At 50.7% G+C, this 17,568-nt stretch overlaps 1 long non-coding RNA gene across 1 annotated transcript; it reads right to left on the reverse strand.

Moving 5' to 3' along the window:
* Window positions 1–560: 560 nt before the first annotated feature.
* On the reverse strand, window positions 561–14,970 carry LOC111814859. The gene is made up of 2 exons (XR_002819734.1): window positions 14,865–14,970; window positions 561–2,959 (listed from the first exon to the last, which is right to left on the reverse strand). It is a non-coding gene; the product is annotated as an uncharacterized LOC111814859 (long non-coding RNA).
* Between the last annotated feature and the right edge of the window lie 2,598 nt (window positions 14,971–17,568).

The following is a 17,568-nucleotide window of genomic DNA, read 5'->3' on the forward strand; positions in this document are numbered from 1 at the left end:
GTGGGGTGGGGGTTGTCAATGTCAACACTTTCAAGAATTTAAGACATTAAATAAGCAGAAAATAAATATACAATATTTCTACAAGTTACAGCATTATGAAACAGTAGGACACATTACACAGAAAAAGAATCTACAATATTTACAATCCTTGATTCTGTAAAAGGTTTAGAAAAACAGTGATTCTTTTACTCATTTAAGCTATACAAAACTTTACAAGAAAAGTATAGGGAACACAATTGCACACAAACATTGGCTCAGTTGGTAAGTAAAATATAACCTAATCTAATAAATAGACAGAAACATGTACAATATTCAGGGGAAACAGGAGAACACCGTGTTCTACCACATATTTCTTTAAAATCAAAAGGAATTTAAAATTGGCTTTGCAGCACCCACCCCCATTCTTCATTAACTCGTTTCTTGGCAGGAAATCCAAAGAATGAGCCTGAAAGCCATCTTGTGTTTATTGCATCTGGGTGTGAAGTCACAGGACACTTTTTACAAACCTCACATGGAGAGGTTATCAAGGCACAAAACCCGCATCACTTTTTTTTTTTTTAAAAAAGGATCTACAAAAAAGTTTTAAAATAATAATAAGCATAAAAGTAAAAGGTATACCCCACTAAGGAGGCTTTCTACAGGGAGGCATAAACAGATACAGTACAGCGACAACCAGTCATCCCTCAAGTTCTGGGGCCAGCATCCTGATCTTTAACACTTCTACAATTCCTAGAATCACCTACATCCTTGGGAGCCGCTTCCTCCGCCAGCCTGGGGGCTCAGCGGCCCCGTGCAGAGGTAGGCACGCTCATGGGCGGATGCCCGGCCCTGGCCCCACCACGCTCCCGGGGCGCCGCAGGACTTAAGAAATGTAAAGTGCTCTGGTCAGAGAGGCTGGCGCCGAGCACGGAGATCTGGGAAGCGGGGGCCCAGAACAGGTCTTTGGTGTGTGTGTGTGTGTGCGCGCGTGTGTACGTGGGTGTGTGTAGGGCCGTGACTGCAACCCAACACCATCACCACACAACTGTGGGCTGTGTGGGACCCTACAGGTGGGCTCAAAACACATCAAGAAACACACTGAGCTCCAATAGAGATTTCAAAATATTTAAAACTCAAAGGAGATTTTAGGGGAAAAATGTTTAAAAAGGAAGAATATATGGAATCAAATCACCTCTACTTAAAGGAAAAAGTATATAGACAATATATATATACATATATACACATACATATACCTATATACACACACGTATATAAATTTATTAAGATACAAATGGATTTTTTCCCTCTTTAATTTAATGTGAATACACTGGTCCCGTCAGGCAAAAAGCAAATACCACAGCTGTTGGGCACTGCTGGTGTGTTGGAAAACGCCTGTATTCCTTTCAGAAGGTTATTTAATGATTAGTTTTCAAAAATCATCAGATTTTACAGGGTCCAGACTCCTTCCCTACGCCTCATCTGTCTCTTGGGTTGTCCAGTGGCTGCCCGATTGTCCTTGTTTAGCTCATTGGCTTTTGACACGTCTGACCCATGTGTGGATGTGGGGGTGGGCCCTGCAGAAATCCAGGGGATGGCAGGGGGAGGCCCCAGCGGCCTGGCAAGATCCAGGTGTCCTAAGAGAATGAGCCAAGCAAAAGGAGATGCCTCCGAGGCTCAAGGACCATCTCGGCCTCTGCCCAGCACTCTACGGCACCGGAGAGAGGAGGACTAGGTCTATTTCCAAGCAAGCGCAGAGACGCGGGGCGCGGGATCGCAGCCCAGGGCCCTGCGCTGCTCTCTACGCTGGTGCCTGGGAGCCGGCCATCTGACGCCTGTCCTGACGCGTGGGAATGGCACCCCCGGGACTGGGTGCAGGGCGAGCCCTGTGCCTTCGGGGTGTGCAAAAGTGGCCACTCAGCCTGTCGTCACTGCTCTTGCTGCCACCAACACCTAACGCCAAGAGCAGTCAACACTGAGCATGTCCCCAGCAGTCTGCTAGCGACAGACAGACAGACGACAGACAGGTTGGGCAGGACATAGGCACGGGCTAACTGGCTCTGAGGCGAGGACACTTAGGAAAGCACCCTGCGGAAGACCTGCCGGCCAGCCCTGACGCACCTAGTCACAGATGAGGGTCGGCAAAACCGTGTGGAGCCAGCGGAAACTTTGCCCTCGACAAAACTGAATATGAGGAGGTAAATAGATATTTACAAGATGGGAGTGGTCCACCCTCTACCCCTTTAATCAGTTCTATTTCATAAAAACTCTTTTGGTATTAATAATAATTAGAAAAAGTTCAAAGAACTTTGAAGAAGGTGACGTATCACACCTCTCTGCCTTTTTTAAAAAATGTAATCTAAAAATAAACCAAGTCAGCATTATAAATTAGCTGGCTCAGTTTCCACTGCTAGGATTACACAATCTTCTGAGGTTCTTAAAACTTTAGTACAAAAATCATTCACTAGTTGGTTAAAAAGTTTCCATTTCCTTTCTGAAAAAACCTGTTATTAGAGAAGGTGGAAAAAAAAAAAAAAAAAAACAAAAAAAAACCCACATCCACACACGGCATGTAAACACCATTCTGGCATACTCCTGATCCAAAGAACCATGATTTTGTACATTAAGGAAAAAATGAAAGTAAGAAAAACCCTCCCTCATTTACATTCACAACAAACTTCTACTGGAAATTCTGCCCTGTGGCGAGGCGCACAAGGTCAAGTTCACATCCAGGGCCGCCGGGTGCGCGCTGCCTGCCTTCTGCACACCGCCAGGGGAAGGACCTGTGGCCACGTGGCAGTGGCCCAAGAGCCCGCGGGCCAGGCCTGTCGGGTGGCACGGGCGAAATGTCTGAAGGTATCTTGGCTCTGTGATGAGGACCCTGTCAACGCATTCTCCACACCAGGCGGACAATGTAACGTAACAGTCGCAAGATAACCATCTGGGGATGGTCTTCGGCGGGTTGGTGTTGATTCAAGAATACCTGAAACAATAAAAGTGAAGCCTGTTAGTTCTTCCGGAGGTTGGCAAGGAAGGTGGGCGCCCACAATGAAGCGAACAGCAATGGCGGCAAATGGCTCCAGGAGGCCTTTCTCCTCGAGATGGAAAGCGTGAAGGGCGGCCTTCCCTGGGCAGGTTTTCTTCTGCTAATGGGAGAGAAAGGGCAACAACCAAAAGAACACTGAAAACCTCAAGGGGATTCTTGGACCTCAACATTCCAGTGTCGTCGACACAGGTGTGCGGCAAAAACCACTTCCTGTCACAGAGCTGGAGTCCCCAGGGGAGAGGCAGGGCGGAGAGGAAGGGAAGGAGCTGGCAGAGGGAAAGGATCTTGCTATCCGCATTCACTGACATTCAAATAAGTTTCAGACTCCCTCAGGGGCAAACTTCTGGTAGTTGTAATTTATTTAAGAAACCAGTGATTTGGGGTAATTTGCCCTAAGAAGCTAAATAAAGTGGTGCTGCTATGTGCCACTGTGCTGTGACCTGGCAGGGCGCTCGCGGGCACAGACGCGAGGCTGAGTCACCCCCTCCCCACGTCTGGGGAGGAAGGAGCAACTAAGGGTGAAAAGGCGCCTTCCCGCTGGTCAACAGCGACCACCTTGTGCCCGAGGAAACCACGGGGCATCTGAAGGCATCAGATCCTCAGGTCACCCAGAGATGGCCCCTGGGTTCTAGTTCACTGCACAGCTTAAATGCAAAGCATAAATTAGGAGAAGCAAGAAAGGCAGGGAACGGGACGCCTCTGTCTTGAGCCCCTCTTTTCCTGGCTCACCTGAAGGTCTGAAGTTGGCCTTGCCACACTCTGCCGGCTGCAGGACCCCCTCTCCCCATGGGAAGTAAGTCCAAGGCGCAGTCTTGGGAACCACAGGCTATGAGTCAGGCGGGGACACTGCCTGTCCCCTTGGCCCAGAACGTCCCCCCAGACACGCCAGCCACGGCGGAGCTCCCCCTCGCCTCTGTTTACACACGCTCTCGAGCGCCTGCTCAACACAACGGGACGTGATAAGGCCAGGGCATTTCCCCTTTTCCTTCCATAACAAGGCGGGAGGAAATCAGCTTTATGTCAGCGATTCCTGTGGAGGCGCTCCGTAACCACAGTCTGCGATTTTTATCGACTTTACACATAAGATTGCTTTGTTTTGATTTAACTTTCAAAATTACTTTGCTCCTTCTTGTGTGAGAAAAATTAAGGGGAAGGTTAATTTTGGTGCAGAGTAATATTAATAGGTTGAAAGAAGCTTATTCAAAATAAACCACAGCTTACTAAAATGAAGAAAGTGCACGCTGGATGGACTGAACCACCAATCCATGGTGAGAGGTCTCAGGCCAACCCTGTGTCAGTCACCACCAGCCCGTGTCCCCAGGGAACGAGGCTGCCTGCACGTCCCTGGGCAGACCAACAGCAGCAAGAGGGCTGGGTGGCCCTAGGGACAGGTCCCAACTGCTCATACTTGGCAGCATCCAGGGGAGAAATGTGCCACCCCTTGAGGGGGCGCGGGGGTAGCTGATGCAGGGACTCCTGGCAAAGGAAGAAAAAATAGCTGCATCTCCCTCTAGGATGGTGGGGGACAGACAACACGATGCGGCATGTGCTCTGTGCAAGCCAATGATGGCTTTTCAACATGCAACCCTGACTGAAAGGGTCGTGCCAGTCCAGCAAGCCCTAAACACCTGGCCCAGGGCTCATGGTCCACACTGGAGAAAATAGCCAGAGGACGGGCTCCTGCTCTTCAGCTGGCTGTCCCAACACCCTGGGCTGCACACTCAGTGTGGCTGCCGGAGCATAGCCTGGGCCTGGTGGTGCCAGTGGGGCTTTGCAGGTGGCCAACAGTGGAGCTGACTCAGCGGCCGTGATGTTCCCCAGCAGGGACTTCGGTGTTGAGTGACCTACGGGGTGGGGGTGAGCTCCAGGTGGCACAGACCCCATGGTTCTGGGCAGGATGATACATCCCAGACAGAACACGGAATTGGGCCTGTAATTATGATTACTGCATGGTGGGGAAATGAGTTAGCTGCTGGGGTGTGGGAGGCCCAACCAGAAATGGCCATGGGGAGCTCCTGCTGGGGCTGCCACACAACAACAGGAGAAATGCACCCAGGGCAGCAGCTCTACAACCTTCTTCCTGGTCCCTCCCTGCAGGGCCACCCTGGTCAGTGGCTCCTACTCAGCTCCAAGGGCTGTCTGCGGGCCAAGGGTGCACTTACACCCCATCATGCCTACCTTGGACAGTATAAAAAGGCACCATCATCCTAATCAACAGCACCGGAAAAAAACAAAGAACCGAGAAGTGCCATCTCTCTTGGGACGCTTCTGGTTCCCTTGGCGTGGGCTGGACAGTGGCCCCAAATTCACACACTCAAAATATGACCAGATGGGAGGTGGGGTCTCAGGAAAGTGACCAGGATGAGCCTAGGTGTCCACAGGAGGAGTCAGGGAAGATTCACAAGGACAACCACATCAAGACACGGGGAAGGTGGCCACGTAGAGGCCAAGGAAAGGGGCCTTGGGCTCCAAGGCTACGAGGGCACAGTGCTGTGTGGCTTGGCCACTTCCCCCCTCGCTGGTGCTTTGTGCTGGTGGTGCTAGCAAACCTTCCACTCTCCCTCTGCCACTGTCCATGTGAAAACACCACCTCCAAGAACAGACCTGGGTACCTCTGTTTCAGTCCCCATGCTCAGAAAACATCAAGGTCTGTTACACTGGTGCATCTGGATGAAGACGGTTACTTAAAAGAAAAAAAAAAAAAGAAAGAAACACCTCAATCTTCTCCTAAGTGAAAACAATTGAAGTATCCATATGTAGCAGCACCCTCCCTCCCTACACAGACAGACAGACAAGACAGACAGACAGACAGACAGACAGACAGACAGACAGACACACACACACACACACACACACACACACACACACACCCCATGTCCCAAGTACCCTGGAGTGGCACCCCTTCCTGCTGGGAAATTTTATCTCTATGCTCTATATCAGTAGCTATATCAAGGCCGGGTATTTGGGGCAAGTGACTTTCACAGAGGTCCCACACGTCCCCGAGGCCTCCCCACCAAAGCTCCTTCCTGCCTGACACTGTGGGCTGGTCTCACAGTACCTGTGTGTCCCCCAGGCCTCCCCGTGATCCCTGTGTCACCAGCCCAAGATAATAAACCCAATTATATGACAGGAACAATAGAGAGGTAAATGAGACGGCAGAGAGCAGAGTGTGTCTGGGAAGGTGGGTGGAGGAGCCGGGCAGGAGGGCACCAGGGCTAATCCTCCTTGGACCCTGACGGCAGTGAGCGGCCTCTGGGCTGGAACTGCGCTCCGGAAGGGCAAACAGCCGGGGACGTAGAGTAAGTGGCAGGAAGGGATTTGATTTCTCATAATAAACCGAGATGAATGATGACCGAGCTGTAGGATGGTTCCCCCACGGACTCATCCCCCAGTGGAAAGACAGGGCCTGGTGTCTCTAGGGTGCTCCAGGGACACCACAGGCGTTCTGCTCTTAAGATGTAAAATGCCTCCATCTCTATAGCAGTGTTGGCAGTGTGCCTGCAGGGACTCCCACACACTGATGGGGTGGGCGGGGTCATGGCAATGCCCTTGAGTGGGGTTCGAGCCCACTTCCTAGGGGAACAGCTGGTGCAGAGAAGACCACTGAATGGGGACAGCAGCATGGATGCCCCAAGATGCACCCCACGGGGCAGGAGGGGGACTGGAGGCAAGCGGAAGCTGACCTGCAGCCCCAGCTCTAGAGCCATCCTTCCAAGATATGCATGGGACAGCCCATCTAGTGCACAGAGAATTTAACTACATCTTAATACCCAAAATTTACAGTGAAACAATGCTCTCTTGCTCTATCAGGGGAAGCAGGTGCTTGGAAACAAAAGGGAACTAGACTCTAGGTTGCCCGAGGCGCCTGGCCAGGGGGCACTAGCCACCCACAGGGGCAGCTCTTAGTTTGGCTTCCTTCTCTTGCAGAGGGAGACCACAGAGGGAGATGGGCTTTGTTCTGAAGAGGTCAGCTATTGTAGAGCAGCCTTTCAAACCCTGGGTGCCCAAGCTTAGGGACAGAATTACCTAGTGCCGCTGCTCAATGAAATGACGTGGCAGATATGCCAGTGTAGCTCTCCCCACTCTGACTGGCTGGAGGAGGCGGGCTGGGATACGCCCCCAGTCTACAACCCCTGCCAAGAACCCACCAAGCGCCGTGCTCACGCTCCCAAAATGGAGATGTAACATGGGCATCAGCATGACTGAGACAGGAGCCCAGCCACCTTCCTCCTTTGGCACAAGCCTGGAGCCTGGGCAGCCCCTCATTCTTCCGAGAGGAAGGAAGCTCTGCTTCGGACTGGAAGCATGCCTCAGAGTACGCCGTGAAGGGAGAAGAGGCCCCAGCAAGTGATTCCAAAGCTCAGCTCACAGTCTGTCTAGCCAGTGCAGGTGACAAGCCCACGAATCTGGGCTCCACCAGCAGGGCCAAATAAATCCATGATGGGGGGAGGAGTGTGCAGCGAAAAACAGATGTGCACGGCACGATAAAAGCAAAGGTCAAGCGAAATCAGAAATCACATCAAGAAAGACTCATCCGAGCACCAAAGTGAGATTCAAGCAGCAGAAGTAGGTAGGAGTCTCCCGGCAGCCAACGTAACAAAGGAAATGTGCCAGTATCTGCATCATCCTATCAGAGCTGGTTCAATTCTATATTCTCAGAAACAAAAAGGTCTGGTGCGGGGCTAGGTTAACAACCCAGACGCAGAGGAACTTAACTCGATCAGGAACAGGCTTCTCGGCATTTCAACCCTGAAGCCCAAAGGCATCTTACGCTTTCCCCTTCCTATGTAGATTTATTACTAAGAAGTGGTAATGCTCTAGGAGACTGAATTCTGGACTGCGGACCGACGGAGGACAGAGGGAATCTGCTCTAGATCCTGGCGACTGTGAAGGTGATGTCCGCTCCTCTAGTGCTCACGAGGAGCACGCAGAGCCCTAGACCCTGCTGGCATGTGCAGGCTGGAACCGCAGCGTCCCTCTGCCTTCTCACACCTCACAGCCCACGCTGTGTTTATTTACACGGCAGCCAAGTGGGACGGGGTCAGGCGGAAGGGCTAGTGAGCCGTGAGCACCCAGGGGCCTCCTCTCCACTTTCAGACAGAAAACTTAAGTCCACCTCGGTTCAAATTTCAGAGCACACTGCGCCTGTCAGGTTGAACGGACATCATCCGAAGACCAAACTCGATGTCTATTTATCACCATGGCAACCAGGGCATTTCATTTACATAGCTTCTGCCTAACAGCTTGGTGGTACACAGCTGCACAAGGTGGGGGTTGGCCGCGCACACCAGGACTGAGCCTGCCTCCAGCACTGCAGGTGAGCAAAGCTGAGGCCAGGCTGGTACGGTGACCACGAGGTCTTTAAAGGTCACATAAAAACTGTGCTTTCATGAACCAAACCTTTATCTTATTTTCAATGAGCCATTTCAAGAAAACTATTTCAGCTAAAGCATTTTGTGGGACTAAAAATCACTTCTCAGGTTCACGCCCAGTTGGGGCTGTGTGCACCCGATATTCCTCCAGCTGCCCACCACACACTGCTGCCTGGGGGGCTTTAGCTCTCAGACCCCAGGACCCAGGGCCAGGGCTGGCTGCTGGCTGGGGTGACTGACTCCTGACCACCGTGTTGGAAGGCTGCGGCTGGCCCCCGAGGAGCCGGAGCCTGCTCTTCCAGCTCTGTGAGGCCCAAGCTGAACCACTCGATGCGGAGCAGGAACACTCTGTTCTGAAGTGCTCGGGCCTCAGAAAAGTGCTAAGTGAGACGTAACGCACCTTAACCACAACCAAACCCTATCCGCCCTGGCTCAGCCGGTAGGAGTCCTGCCAAGGGTGACATAAGCAGCTTATTATTTTTGTGTGTCTGCAGAGGGCCAAGGCTTCCTCTGTGTGCATCTTCATTTCCTCCTCCAGACGTGAAAAAAATCACCCCGTGAGACCTCCCTGGAGTCCCCTTCAGGCACCTGCATCTTCTCCTGGTCATATGCTAATGGGCAAGCAGCCTGCAGGCATAGCACCTGCAGACTGACGGGGACCCTCACGTGGTGGGGATGCACACCAGCGCACCCAGCCTGCCCCAGCCAGCCACCCAGCGCCCCACCTCCTCGCACTTTTGTGTACAACGCAGCACGCGCCAGAGGGGCCAAACACACGCTTGCTTCACAAGCGGTTCCTCGGCATTTAAAAGACAAATAGGCAAACAGAGTCCCTGGTTTGCCAGGGCCTAAGGTCTGACTCCAAAGTCACTGAGCTTCTCCAAGAGTCCTACTGTCCCAGGAGAACACACTCTGTCCCCAACAAGCCACAGAAAGCCCTTTTGAGACTCTGAACACAAGTTCCCCCACAAGTCCATAGAGGGAAAAAAACCTAAACCTAAGTGCCCACCAGCTTCTGGCCACCACACTGGTAGCACTGCCAGGTGTGTCCCAAGAGAGGTGTGGAAGGCTCCTAAAAGGAGCCTCTAGTCCAAAGAAAACCCTTTCAACACCTGAAAATGGTGTCACCAACGACAAGCACAGATTTAGCTCTGGTCCCCATGACTGCTTTTGCAGTGAAAAGTGCCATTCCATAATCCCTGTAAGTTGGGCAACTCTCCGTGTTATGAGTTAGATCTAATTTGAATTTCATATTTGATAGCCTCTTAATGAGTTGTTTTTCAGACAGTAGCAGAAAGCAGCTTTTTTTTTTTTTTTTTTTAAATGAAATTCCACTAGTCAGTTAAGGAAGGCCCTGGAGGAACAATGCTGAGGACGCGCATCTCTGGTGCCTCTGGTCACCAAGCAACCTCCAGGCGGGGCTGCTCCACTGAACGTTGCTCACAGGTTCACGATCTATGGAAGGAACTGTGAGGACGCACAGAGGATCCTACTTCTCAGGAGGGATAGTCACATAAAGATTAAGTTTGTCATAGTACAGCAAACGGGTATGCAGGGACCCTGTGCATGCTTCCGTTCGGCTTCTGTTTAATTACAACTCCTCTGCAGGCCACCTCTTCCCTCTGCTTTCTCTGACTCAGGGCTACACTTTGGTCTACAGAACTTCAATCAATTCATGCCCACACATGTCGGGGACAGAGAAGGAAGTAGGCAGTGTAAACAAAAGATGCCCTGTTTCTTGTGATCAGATGAGTCTTCATCCACTTCCTGCCCCATCTGCAGAGTCCATCGGAGCTTCCTTCATGGCTGTCCACGGCTGTGTACCGCTGGAGCATCCCCCAGTCACCACACACCGCGAGCAGCCTCGCTGGCTGGAAACACAGACCACACGGCCCAGAAGACAGATCCCAGGAGCAGTAAGGGCCGGTAAGGGCTGCAGAAAGGTTCATTAACTCTGAAAACAAAAAGCCTTCAAGTTCTGAAGGGCCCACACTCCTCCACTGCCCCAAGGTCAAGATGCCCACCCAAAGGGACACCAGGCCTTCAGAGCCAGTGTTCACGTTGGCACAGGGCCATGACCTGCACCAGCTGACGTCACCTGCAGCAGACAGGCCAGCACGTGCCCTCGTGCAGTTTCGGAGTCTTGGAAGGAACCAGTGAGGCTTGCTTCTGAACACAGAAATCTGGCTGTCTCTGTACTGAGGCTCTCTACCTCCCAGGATGAGGAGGAGGCTTCGTGGCACCAGCTGTCCTGCTGCCACACACACCTTGCCGCTCTGCTAAAAGCAAGGGTTCATCCGTCCATCACCTCAAGATAGCCAGCGTCTCTGATCTCCTCCTCCCTCCAGGCCCCTGGCATCCTTGTGTCCCCCAGCTTGCCCACCCCCTACAAGTCCTGTGTATGTGTCCCACGCTGCCAGGTGGACACAAGAAGTAGAGACAGCACACCATGTGGCTGCCGTCAACCCAGTGACCAACACCTCCAAGGGCTCATCAAACCCCAAGGCTTGGGCTTTGACTCACAGCTACTGAGGTTCAGCGGGCCGCACCGGCCCAGTGGGTGAGACACCAAGGTATCAAGGTACATGATATACACAGAGCAACTCAAGCACAGTGACCCACGGGACACACCAGAAGCCACAAACCCGAGAAGGCAAAGGAAACAAATTATGGAGGAGAGGAAAGTTCCCCCTCTTTTACAAGCTCTTTGCTGCCATTAAATGATTTAGACTGTTAACTCTATAGCAGACGACACCACCCTTGAACAGCACCAAGAAGGGGACAGAGGGACACCATGTGACTCTGGAGCCAAGGTACTAGGGACAAAGATAGCAGCATTTTTGTACCAAGCCCGTGATGGCATCATGCAGAAATATCAGGCAAACCAGCTGCTTTGAGGCTACGGTTTTCCAGCTCCTTCACAAAGGGCACTGTCACAAGGGCAAAGGCTGAGAAGCGGTGCCAAATGAGTGGAACAAGGGACAAGGCACCAAAATTCAAGGAATGACCCTAGGTTGAATCTGGCACCAGAAAATACCTTTGTAATTATTATTATTTTTTCTTTTTTGGTGAGGTGGGTCTACAAAGGACATTTGGGAACTGATAGAGCTGAAGTCTGTAGATCAGATGACAGCAGTGGGACACAGTTCACTTCCCGATTTTGGCAGTTAGGCTGTGGCTACGCAGGAGAGCACTCTTCTTCCTAGGAAATACTGAAGGACCAAGAGCCAGGGCAAGGGTACCACGTGGAAACAGTACGGACATGTGTCAACAGGGGCACTGTTAAAGCAAATGTGACAACCTGTGCGCACTGGGGACTCGCAGGTGGCACACTAGCAGAGTTCTCTGTGCCTTTCTTTCAACACTGATGGAAACCTGAAGTTATTTTTAGAGCAAAGTTGGCAAAACTTCTCACTGACATGGAGCAGCAAGGCTCTGTGCCAGCTCCCTGGTGGCCAGGGGGGACACCAGGGGTGAAGAGCCGCGCTCACCTGCCATGTGCCCCTCGCCTCCTTCAGGTCTGGCTTTGCAGCCCTGTACCACAGGCCACCACTAGTACTGACAACTACGCAAGACATCCTCTTTCTCTAACTGGAAAAACAGGAAAGCACCCTGTCGGGCTTGGTCAGGCTCTGGCTATGAAAGAGCAATGCTTTAAGGAAGGTTCTGAAACGGTGTCAGGCAAAACAGACAGGAGGAAATGCATAAAGAGGCTGAAACCACTGTGAAGCGGCGTGGCAGTACACGGGCACCCTGCAAAGCCGGCAGGTGATCTGAAGGCACGACACTGTAGACCATGGCCGGTGCCACCTCCCTGCGCCCGTGATGGGCCATCCCCAGCATTACCGACACCAGGTGGCTCCAACCTAACAACTATCAGGACAGCCGCTGGTGGCTTTGGGGGTCACTGTGCCACAGTCCAGACGTCCAGAGTCCAGTTTCTGAGCTGGCTATTTATATTCAATATGGAGAGTTCTTCTGTCCTCATTTTAGAGAAATTCTGTTACAGCCTGGAATCTCGCTAGTCCTTTCTGGAAGTATCCCAGCCTGCTAGGAAAGCTGAAGTCCTTTCTTAGTGACTGCACTTTAGCACTGAATTATATTTTTACGATATGCAAAAAATGCACAATTATAAAATCTTGCAAAACAGTCCAATAAGCCGAACATAAATTTGTTTTGACAAAAGCATGGGGAACAGTCGTCTCATGGGAAAGAACAGACGATCTTCTTAGATGCCCTGCTACACAAGACTCCAAGAAACAACCCTGGGAAGAGAAGTGAGGACATACATGCACGCTCACAGAAGCTGTGCACAGCCTCAGCCTCAATGTCAAGGTAAGATCACAAACCGCGCACCACCACCGGGACAGCCTCTGTCAGGGGACAGGCGGGTGGCCTTCTAGCTTTAGCCTATGTCTCATCCCCGTAGGGACCTGTACTCATGGGCTGATCTCAGCAGGCCCTGGGGAAGCCTTGTAGAGTTGTGAGTTCAAACTTTGTGGTTGAAAGAGAAACTTTTCAGAATATTCTTACAACAGTTCTGCAGCCAGCAGGCCTGTGTAGGGCATGAGAGCGGGAGCTGTGTGGCACAGCTGAGTGCCGAGCTCCTGGCTCCAGGACACTTGGGACCAGGCAGCCCCACCCCCAGGCAGGTCCACCCCCAAGAAACCTGCAAAGCCCCTTCAAGACAGGGGATGCTGGGCGCAGCATGATGGTAGTGTGTTGCCTTGATTCAGAAGTGACCTGACCTGCTGGACCCAGCCCAGAACCCGGGTTCTGGAGAGGCCCGCGTCTTCCTGGCTTCAGCATGAGGGCCAGCCTCCCAAACATACTGCAGCCCCGTTTCCACTGAGAACCAAGGCTAGCCGCGTGCAGTAACACCCAACTCCTAAGAACTATGGAGAATGTAATTTAATAGTAAATCATAGCATCAACCAACTTTCAAAAAAAAAAAAAAAAATCTACCACTTCATATGTGGGCTGCTGAGTACTTATGCTGTGTGAGCCCACCCGTGGCAGGGAGGTCTGCAGGCACGGGCCGGCTGAAGACGGCATCAGGAGCATGTCCTCAGCCCATTCCTCAGTGTGACACTTCCTGTGTGGTGACAGAGCTACAACTGCAGCACACTTCCAGCAGGCACATGGGCACACACCCACAGGACGACAGGAAGAGAAGCTGGCGTGCAAGGCCAGGCTCCGACAGAGACGCCGCCAGGCGGCCTGGCGAGAGTGCACGGAAGATGCGAGCAGTGTTAACCACCAAGAGCAAACCAGGAACGACTCAAAGTGACGGGCAGGGGACAGCTACTCGCGCAGCAGCAGCAGCAGCAGCAGCAGCAGCAGCAGCAGCAGCAGCAGCAGCAGCAGCAGCAGCAGCAGCAGCAGCAGCAGCAGCAGCAGCAGCAGCTGGCGGGGCCCAGGGCGGGCACTTAAAGTAGGACAGAAATTCCAGGATATTCTCAGCACGACTTTACCCAAGTCAAGGAAGGGAAAGAGATTTTACAACCAGTAAGAGGCACTTTCTATGAGACAGTAATTTTCAGGGAAAAAAATAAATAAAGCCAGAAGAGAAGTGACAGAATGAGATAATGGTATGAAGGACTATAACGTCGCCCATAAACTGAGATGAGCATCCTTCCTTTCTGATAAACAGGAATCTCCGAGGTGTCTCAAGGAACGTGCTCCATCATTCAGATCCCGCAACTGTCAGTGTGGCCCTCAGAGGACAGTCACTCACAACTGACCCACTTAAACCATCCTCAATACAGAAAAGGGGTCTCAACAGTCATAGGACACTCTACCAAATGAAAACGAAAGAAAAAAATTTAAATACACTGCATTTACACTTTTTTTTTTTTTTTTTTTTTGGTGAGAATCAAGAATCCATCTCCAAATTTATGTGGCAGTCAACTACCTTTATTTAAAGGTTGTCCACCCCAAACTGCACACCGTTGATTAGTGGCCTCCTAGCCACTCCCATCATACATGCGCAAGGACCACCGCAGGCCTAAGAGGGACAGCTCCCTCCGTGGGCTCAGGGCAGTTGCAGAGGGCAGGAGTTTTAGATTAGTGTTGACACTGCTCCCTGGAGCTCAGTGACAACGCACGTTGACATTCTAGCTCTGCAGAAGCGCTTCCCATGGACTGAAAACTACAGTCATAGTATTTAAACACATGGGAGTCTTTCAAAGCCTATAAATAACTTCCACTTTTAGCACTGATGTTTTAAGGTTTCTGCTCATGAAATACTTTGCAGCTTCCTACTATATGTTTTTAAGTGATTTAAGCCATGAAATTCAGCCATAAAACAAATGGAAAATAGTAGAGGCAAAAGAAGGGGCAGTCACATGTAGGGGATATCTTCGTGTCCAAAACCAGTATGCAGTCCTTGCTCGTCTTCATTTTGTCTCTTATAGTATGGAGTGAGGTGGGGAGCATTTGGGGAAGAGAAATAGCAAACACGTCCTTACCCTCCTCGGGTAAGAGGCATTAAACTCGTCTCCAATGCGTCGCAACTCATGCGCGATCCACATCTCTGGGCGCAGGTCCGGAGGTTCAGCCTGAGACTGCCTCATGGAAGCTGTGAGGATAAGCAGACAAGAAGTCACACGCGGGTCCACATGGCCCTGAAAACGTTCCACTCGTATGGTTCAAGATGCTGTGCCCCCACACTTGCTTCTGGAAGCTTCTAGAACCCAACCCCAAGCATGCACTCAAGCCGACAGTGGCAGAGCCTGCTGTGTAAGTGTGCCCAAAGAACAGGGGTGTAGATTAATTTCCTTTTACAGCACTGGAGGTTAAGAACGGCAAGAATTAAAAATGTCCATTTATACAGACTCAAGAAGAATGGTACAATGAAGATCACCCGAGAAACATGCTCAAGGGCTGTGGCTGCCCTTCAGCAGTAGTGCTTGCCCAGCACACACAAGGGAGACCCTACGTTCTCTTCCTTTTCTAGCCCAGGAAGAAAGGAAGGGAGGGAGGATAGACTTGGAACATACTAGAATATAAAAATTTAAGTTTGTCAGTAAATTAATCATTTTAATCTTTTGACAAGTCAAAGTTCCTAGGAAAATGTCAACCACTAGCTAGGAGTATGAGCTGGAACAGCGGTCCCTTCCAAAGGAAAATGGGACGGATGAGAAAACGGAGCAGTTGGTTTCCACAGAAGTAGGCTTGGGGACACAAACAGCCAGTCTTCCTGAGCAAGCGCCGCCCAGGGCCACAGGAAAGCACAACTGTATGTTTTGCTTCAATATTAATGCAGTCAATAAAGATGAGCTCAAGTCTGCAAACACCACATGGGGAGAGGAAGTGTTCGGGGCCAAGGAGCCAAGGCTTTTGGAAAGGAGAGAAGAGAGGACGGCTGGTCCTTTCACTAAGCGTCACTAACATCCACACCCGCGACATTTATCTGTTGGCTAATGAAACCACTAAAAGCCTTGTGACAGGCAAACATGAAGAACAAAACCGAGTCTTCACGGTCCCATCACACACCAGGGAAGCACTATTCACACACCTTGCAGAAAGGCATCAGCCTTAGAGGAGAACGGTTCGGCCCCACACGTAGGAAGAGAGATAAGACCTGGGACTTCAACTGCTACTCGTGTTCAACTTCTGTGCACTTACTGTGAGCGCACGTACGAGGCAGTCACAGCCAGACACGCGTGCTGTCCTTAGCCACCGCCAAGTATGTAAGAACCTCAGATTTCACAGGAACACGGAATACAGCTTCCTGTTTTGGATTTTGGTGAAAGGTCCACAAAATTAATACTAAATCCTAGTTCTCTAAAAGCAGGTTAAGATGAACACATCAAAGTTGTTGCCATTTTTCTAAAAATTCTGGCTCCATTTTTCCTGCCTTTTTCACCTCAACTCAAATATATTTAGGAAAGATCCCTTGGAGTCTTAGGGCTCTGGAGAGGCAGGCATGGAGGGGTGGGGACACACAGACCTCTCCAGAGTCCCTGCACCCTGTGAATTGGCCAGGGGAGCTGCTAAGGGCAGCACAGGTGGGGAAGACAGAGGCTGGCAGGAGACACTTTTAGGATCACACAGAGATGCCCATGAATTGACATCTAATCATAAACAATTACTCAGGTCATATGTTTGTCACACAAGTATTTCTAATGTTAATCTGTAAAGCCTACTAAAATGTTATCTTGAAGGGGCCGGGGACACAGCTCAGCAGCATAAGCATCTGCCCCGCAAGTGCAAGGTGCCGAGTTCAATCCCCAGTACCGCAGAAACAAACAAGAATCATTGGCAGAAAAAGATTTCAAAAATGTAAACAATGCCTTTATAAATAAGGAGGGGAAGAAGAAGGGTAAGGGAATGGGGAAAATAACAAAAACAATCAAGTCATATCATGCCCTGGTACAAATTCCCTTCAATGAATGCGATCATCATGTATACGTAAAATGTACCAGAACAAATCAGTTCCTTAAAAAGAAAACAAGGCAGGATTTCAGTGATACAATGCCACCATGTCACCCTGATTTCTCCTGGGTTCAGTCCTTCATAGATGAACCCTCACAGATACCCAGTCATTATTGGCCTTTTATTAACAACCAGGTACTCTTTCCTCAACTTTCACAAAGCTAGAGAAAAGGACACCCCTTTCTTCCCTCAGGCCATAGTTGAGAGAAATCTGCCTTCAACCCTGGAGTCTGAAACAAGAAGAAAAACCAAGAAGAAAAACCAAGAAAGGTCACTGAAACAGAGATAGTTTCAAGCTGGTGGAGGGGTAAAAACTATGGGCCAAGGGACCCGGTGCTTAACAAATGGAGAATTTGCTGATATTCTCAAGGAGTACAGAGAGCTGTGGGGCCCAAGCCTCCCAGAAGGTGACTGGGCTCTGAGCTCTGCTTCCTGAGTATACGCTCTTGTGAATTAAAAGCTGCATTTCAAGCAACCGCCAGGTTTCTTCTGGACGAAGATACTTGGAAGTAGGCGTCACATTTCTCACAGTGCAAACCCAGACCGAAACGGCTGCCCTGGTCAACTGCCCCTGAACTGGTGGTGAGGTTTGCTGGATCCTACTAACACCTCACTTTCCAGGTTCATGTGGGGCTGGCAACTCCAAGCACCACCACAAGAGCCAGCCAGGCAGAAGTGGCTTTATCAAGATTCCTACCTAGAGAACACAGCAACCCAGCCCAGCTCTGAGGGGAA

Source organism: Octodon degus, unplaced genomic scaffold (genome assembly GCF_000260255.1).
Source record: "Octodon degus isolate 3935 unplaced genomic scaffold, OctDeg1.0 scaffold00724, whole genome shotgun sequence".
NCBI classification, from domain to species: domain Eukaryota; kingdom Metazoa; phylum Chordata; class Mammalia; order Rodentia; family Octodontidae; genus Octodon; species Octodon degus.